Source organism: Tupaia chinensis, unplaced genomic scaffold, assembly GCF_000334495.1.
Source record: "Tupaia chinensis unplaced genomic scaffold, TupChi_1.0 Scaffold144276_1, whole genome shotgun sequence".
Classification (NCBI taxonomy): Eukaryota; Metazoa; Chordata; class Mammalia; order Scandentia; family Tupaiidae; genus Tupaia; species Tupaia belangeri.
The window spans coordinates 2,937,288-2,942,888 of NW_006204133.1; the positions used below are offsets into that span (position 1 = coordinate 2,937,288).

The 5,601-nt window shown below is 38.9% G+C and overlaps 1 protein-coding gene and 1 pseudogene across 3 annotated transcripts in view; both read right to left on the bottom strand.

The window, feature by feature from the left end:
• The window catches only part of LOC102479159 (hsc70-interacting protein-like), a 3,406-nt pseudogene extending 1,505 nt beyond the window's left edge, over positions 1-1,901 (bottom strand).
• TSGA10 (testis specific 10) overlaps positions 1-5,601 on the bottom strand; it is a 169,332-nt gene that overhangs the window by 15,619 nt on the left and 148,112 nt on the right. The window lies entirely within an intron of this gene.

Consider the following 5,601-nt stretch of genomic DNA (forward strand, 5'->3'; position numbering starts at 1 on the left):
CTCATGTTTGGGGGTCATTTTCTCAGTCTTTGTGGTGGATTTTTCTAGGCCAGCAATTTTCTCTTCTATGTCTGAGATTCTATTTTCTGTATGATCTAGTCTGTTTTTAATACTTTCAAGGGAAATTTTGACTACCTGGATTATAGCCTTCATCTCTAACAGTTCCATTTAATTCTTTTTTAATTCCTCTTTTAGATCTTGCAAGAATTTCCTCACTTCCTGGAACTCATCAGCTCCTTTCTCCTGCCTTTTCCGCAGTTCATTGTCTGTTCTCTTCCATTTCTGATGGCTTCGTCATTATGAATATTCTAAATTCTTTATCAGACATTTCCATGACTTCCATCAGACTGTGTGTAGATGAAGAGGAGTTATTCTTTTCCCTTGGAGGAGAAGTATTTTTTTTTGCTTTCTCATATTTCTTGTGACCCTGCGGTGATTTTTAGTCATCTGATGCGCAGTTCATTGTCTGTTCTCTTCCATTTCTGATGGCTTCGTCATTATGAATATTCTAAATTCTTTATCAGACATTTCCATGACTTCCATCAGACTGTGTGTAGATGAAGAGGAGTTATTCTTTTCCCTTGGAGGAGAAGTATTTTTTTTTGCTTTCTCATATTTCTTGTGACCCTGCGGTGATTTTTAGTCATCTGATGGATGGTGTGTTTCTTCCTAATTCTTAAAGTTCAATCTGAGCATTCAGGAGTGTGTAGAAGGAGGTGATCTGGAATCTCACTGCAGTTCTCTTTTCAGCCCTTTGGGTAGCAGATTCACTCAAGTTTGGGGGCAGAAGGCTGAATCATCAGTCAAAAAATCTTCACTTCTCTTTTCCCCCTGAAATCACTAGTTCTCAGGCGCCACGGAGGGGTCTTCTTCTAAAGGCCTGCTCCTTGCCTCTGTATTCAAGTTTGGGGGCTGGAGGCTGAATTATCAGTGGAAAATTGCCATTTCTCTTTCCTGAAATCACTGAAATCAATAGTTCTCAGGGCCCATGGAGGATTCTTCTTCTCTGATGTCCTTCAATTTTCTGAGCCCTTGGTTGAACTTCTTTGAACACGGCACTAGCATCTTCATCATAATCTAGTTTACAAGCCTTCTGTATTCAAGATTGGGGGCTGGAGGCTGAATTATCAGTGGAAAATTGCCATTTCTCTTTCCTGAAATCACTGAAATCAATAGTTCTCAGGGCCCATGGAGGATTCTTCTTCTCTGATGTCCTTCAATTTTCTGAGCCCTTGGTTGAACTTCTTTGAACACGGCACTAGCATCTTCATCATAATCTAGTTTACAAGCCAGGGCAAGATCATGTGCTGCTTCTTCTCAATGGTCCAGAAGTCTGTGAGCTTTTCCTTTTAAGGTTGAGCTAAATCAGGATTTATTTCAATGGCTCTGTTACAGTCTCAAATAGCAGCATTTGGCTTCTGCAGTTTGATGAAGACACTGGCTCTCTTGGCATACAGAATAGCCAAGTGTGGGTTCAGTTTGATTGCCTTTGTAAACAAGTCAGTGGCTTTCTGTAGTTCTCCATCATTTAGAGCTTCAGTGGTGGCTACTTTCTTATCATTTGCCTGATCCATCATCTCAGTTATCACTACATTTTCATCTCCCATTTCTCGAGGGGCATTAGTGTCTGATTCAATCACACCTTCATTGTCAATTTCTAGATCACTTTCCTCACTTGATGGTCCCTCTGTCTTTATGTTCTCCTCCACCTTCTTACTATCTGTTTTTTCTTCCTTGATATGCTCTTCAGATATAGCTTTCTGAGTAGCTGGTGGTACTTTACCCCCCATGCTCTCCACCCACTCTCTCAGGAAGCACATCTCCTCGGTGTGCAGAACACTCGGATCCTGCTTACACATTTTCACAAAAGCCCAGAACACACTCACTTTGCTGGGGTCCATGGCTGGGAAGTGGTGAAAGGAAGAGAGTGCGGCTGAGGAGGCTGAGACCGATACCAGGCCCAGATGCTGGCTCAGTGTGACTGTGTACGATCTTAAGTTAATTTCTTCTGAGCAATAGAGACACTCCCAATAGGATTTTTATAACACAATCCACCACCACTTTCAGTCAGTCAGGATCAATACATGCCCAGACATACAGAGAAGCCTCAGAACACGAACCTGGTACTTTTCCCATGTGACTTCAGCCACATTATTTCTGTGCCACAGTGACTCGCTCAGAGTTCTTTATATATTTTGGATACAAATATCTTAGTAGATATAAGATTTTGCAAATGCATTCTCTTATTTGGTACAGTATCTTTTCATTTTCTCGATGATGCCATTTGCAGCAGAAAGTTTATCACTTTTCTGGTTGCTTTCATTTTGACTAAGTCCATTTAATCTTTTTTTTTTTTTTAAGAGAGATTTTGCTATAGGATGCATGCACTTGCCAGACACAGAGAGACAGAAAGTAAGAAAACACTCTCCAGGGGTGATCACCATGCCACAATCTCTTCTCCTCCAATCTCCTCTTGGGATCCTGGGCATGCATGCACACATGCCCATTGTGAGTTTTAAACACCTGGGTCTGGGACATCAACCATGGTCAACTACGCAGAAGGCTGGTGATGTAACTATTACACTATCTGCTGGTCCCTAATCTATTTTTTTTTCTTTGTTAAGTTTTTGATGTATAGCTAAGAAATTACTGCCTGACCAGGTCACAAAGATTACTTCTATGTTTTGTTAAGAATTTTCTAGTTTTCACTCTTACATGCAAGCCTATGATTCATTTTAAGTAAAATCTTGCATGTGATATGGGGCAAGGATACAACTTCATTTTTTTTCCATGTTCATGGAAATACTATTGTAAGTATTGAAAATACTATTCTTTGTATTTTTGTATTCACTGAACTCTCTTGGTACCAAATATAAGAACAATTTCTAAACTTGCATTTTTGTTCCATTGACCTCTATGTCTTTCCTTATGCTCATACTCTACTGTCCTGATTCCAGTTTTAAAATCAGGAAGTGTGAGTCCCTTGACTTTGTTGTTTTTTCGAGAATGTTTTGGGTATTCTGAGTCTCCTAAAGTTCCATATGAATTTCAGATAAACTTGCCAGTTTCTTTTTTTTTCTTTTTTGAGATATTTTTGCTATAGTGTGTGTGCACTTGCTGGAGAGAGAGAGAGAGAGAGAAAGAGGGGCATACGTAAAGTGAGAAATCACCCCTCCTCCCGGGGAAATGGCCATGTCACAATCTTTTTTCCTCCATCTTCCTCTCAGGATTTTGGGCACACACTCACATGTATCAGTGTGAGTTTAAGCCATTGGGTCCAAGACTTTAACCACAGTCGACTACACTGGAGTCCAGCAATGTAACCATTATGTCATCTGCTGGTTCCATCAGTTTGCCAGTTTCTATAGAAAAGATTCCCAGAATTCTGATGGGCATCTATTGAATGTGGTCAATTTGAGGAGTATTGCTGTCTTAACAATACCAAGTGTTCTGATCCATAAACATGGGATGCCTTTCCATTTATTTAGTCTTTAATTTCTTTTGACCATTTTGCAGTTTTGGAAAGTACAAGGTTTTCACTTCTTTTGTTAAATCTATTCCTGAGCATTTTGTCCTTTTCTGATGCTAATCTTTGGACATGATTCCATTTGATAGAATTATTTTCTCATTTTCATTTTCAAATTGTTCATTGCTAATGTATAGAAACAAATATAATTGATTATTGCACATTGATCTTGAGTCTGTGCAGAATTAATTTACTTATTTATTTATTTAGAGTCTCACTATATTGTGATCCTCCTGCCTCAGTCTCCCAAATAGCTGGGACTAGAGGCATAGATCACCATGCCTGGCTTTTTCAGACAAAGTTTTATTGTTACTCACACTGACTGTAAACTGGCAATCCTCCTGCTTCAGCTTCCTGAGTAGTTGAGACAACAGACATATATCATTATGTCTGGTTTTTAGAGTAGACCAGGAGTTAACATAGACCTCCCACATGGCCTGAGCTTGCCAGGTAGCAGCATCAATCAGTGTGTGCTACCATGGCTGGGCTGTGAACTCACTTTTTAGTTCTAATAATTTTTTAGTATTTTCTATATTCAAGATCACATGTCAGATAGTTTCACTTCTTTCCCAATCTAAATGTCTTTTCGTTCCTTTGCTTGCCTAATTGCTCTGGCCAGGACCTCCACTACAATGGCGAATAATGGAGCTAAGGTGGGACTCTTTGCCTCATAGAGGAAAGCATTAATTCTTTACCATCAAATATGGTGTTTGTTGTGGAATTTTTGTAGATACCCCTTATGAGGTTGAGGAAATTTTCTTCTGTTCCTAGTTTATACAGTGTTTATATTATGCAAAGATGTTGAACTTTGTCAAATGCTTTTCCACATCTCTTGCGATACTGATCATGTGGTTTTTGGCTTTGATTCTAATGACAGGATGTATTACCTTAATTGATCTTCAGGTGTTAAACTAACACTGGATTGGTGAGATAAACCCACTTGGCCATGGAGTAAATTTTGTGTTATGAGTTGTTAGATTCTGTTGTTGTTCTTTTGTTTTGTTTTGTTTGTTTTTTGAACTTTTATCCCACCTACAGGGTGCATGGGCTCACCAGAGAGAGAGAAAGAGAGAGAAAGTACCCCATTTGGGAAATGGTCATGCCACAAGTGCTTCTCCTCCATATCTCCACACTTTTGGGATTTGGAGCATGCACACACACACACACACACGTGCCCACCAAGCTCACCATGTTTCTTAAGCTGCCAGGTCTGGTACTTGAACCATAGGGTCAGCCATACAGGATCCAGCTGCCTTTACCAACAGGCCACAGAGCTGGTCTGAAAATTCTTCACCTATATTCATAAGGTATACTGGTCAGCAGTTTTATTTTCTTGTGATGTCTTCTAGTTTTGTCATCAAAGTGGTACTGGCTTCACAAAATACATCAGGAGGGGGCCAGCAGGTGGCATGATGATTAAGGGCACTGGACTCCCACATGGCTGACTGCAGTCTGAGTCCCAGACCTGGTGACTTGCTTTCTCTCTTTCTCTCTGTACCTCTCTGGTTAAATTAAAATGAATAAATAAAGATAAATTAAATAATTCTCTTTTTAAAAATGCATCAGGAAGTCCTTCCTCTTCTAGTTTTGGACGATCTTATGAAAATTTTGTATTGATATATCTTTAAGATTTGGAAGAAGTTATAACCGCAATCATATGGACCTCAGTTTTGCTTTATGAAAGCTTTAAAATTACTTTTTCAACTTCTTTACTTGTAGATTTATCCAGATTTTCTGTATTTTTACTCAGTTTTGGTAGTTTGTATTCTTCTGGATATTTGTTGATTTTAGGTGGGTCATCTAATATCTGGCATTTAGTTGTTTATAATATTCCTTTATGATCCTTTCATTTTAATTATTAGTGATATCTTCTTTTATTCTGGATTTTAGTGAATTGAGCTCTTGCACACTCTCTTGCTGTCTCTCTCTTGTCTGTCACTCTAGCTAAAGTTTTGTCAAGGTTATTGATATCCTGGAAGAACAAACTTTGGTTTATTTGACTCCCTGCTGTTCTCTCTTGATTTAATTTCTATTCTAACCTTTTGTTTTTCTCATTCCTCCTACTTTAGATTTAG